This window comes from Bombus pyrosoma, linkage group LG16 (genome assembly GCF_014825855.1).
Source record: "Bombus pyrosoma isolate SC7728 linkage group LG16, ASM1482585v1, whole genome shotgun sequence".
In the NCBI taxonomy this organism is placed as follows: Eukaryota; Metazoa; Arthropoda; class Insecta; order Hymenoptera; family Apidae; genus Bombus; species Bombus pyrosoma.
In genome coordinates this window covers 311,817-313,319 of record NC_057785.1, presented here as the reverse complement: position 1 = coordinate 313,319, position 1,503 = coordinate 311,817, and positions in this window count along the sequence as shown.

Here is a 1,503-nt window from a genome sequence, read left to right as displayed (position 1 = left end):
TCAAAGAAATGCTAAAACAATCCATCAAAAGTACAGAGATGCTAGGAAAAATGGTAAGTGAATTAAACACAACACTAAGGCAACAAGTACAACAAACAACAATCATGCTACAATTACTCACAAACTTGCTAAGTAAAAAATAGAGTGGAACATGCTGAAAATAGCAGCCTGGAACTCCAATGGCTTGCAACAGCGAGCCTACGAAACTAAAACATTCTTGTACAAAAATAATATTGATATACTACTTGTCTCAGAAACACATTTCACTCTAAAAAGCTACATGAAAATACCGTATTACACTATCCACGACACTAAACACCCCTCAGGTAAAGCACATGGAGGAACTGCAGTAACAATAAAAAATGACATCAAGCATCACCTACATAGTCAAACAAATCAAGAACACCTACAAGCAATCACTGTCACAATACAAACCAATGACAATTACTTTCAGATATCAGCAGTATATGCACCACCGAGACACAAAATGACGCTTAAAAAATGGGAAGAATACTTCCAATCCTTAGGCGACAAATATATCGCAGCAGGAGACTTTAATGCGAAGCACACATTATGGGGTTCGAGAATTAATACACCGAGAGGCAGAACGCTAGAAAAATATATTAGAAATAGCAACCTCAACGTGCTATCTACAGGAAGACCAACGTACTGACCGATAGACCTCAATAAAACTCCTAACCTGTTGGATTTTGCGATAACAAAAGGATTAAGTGTAAGTAAATTAAAAATAACAACCAGCCTTGAGCTTAACTCCGACCACACACCAATTATATTAGAATATACAGGCAAACCACTACTTTATAACAAGTCAGAGTCACTTTGCAATAAAACCACCAATTGGCAAATTTTTAAAGAGCTAATCGAAATCAAAATCAATTGCAATATCCCATTGAAAACACCTGAACACATTGAGCAGGCAGTAGCAACTCTGACAGAAATAATACAGGAAAAGAAAGAACAGGAAAGAAATAATACAACGTGGGCAACCACCACTTATGAATTAAATAGCAGGCAAACAAAAATTATTCCGCAGGACATCCTAGATAAAATTAGGGAAAAAAGAAAAGCGAAATCAAAATGGCAAAAACAGAGAACACGAGAAAACAAGAAAAACTTAAATAAACTTACAAAGGAATTAAAGAATAAATTAAGGGAACTTCATAATAGCGAATTTTCAAAATTCATCGAATCACTATCCGCGCATGAGAATACCAACTACTCCCTATGGAAAGTCACCAACAAAGTGAAGAAAACAATAAAATCAATCCCAGCAATCAAAAAAGTGGACAACTCATGGGCCAGAAGCAACGAAGAGCAGGCAGAAGAATTTTCGAAGCACTTACAAAATACATTTTCACCGTATGAAATTAATAACAGCATTCCCGGAGGGCAAACACATGAAGAAGTGGAAAATGCCAACAACGCAATTGACAAACACTGCACCATACTCAGCACAACAGCGCAAGAAGTTACAAACTTAAT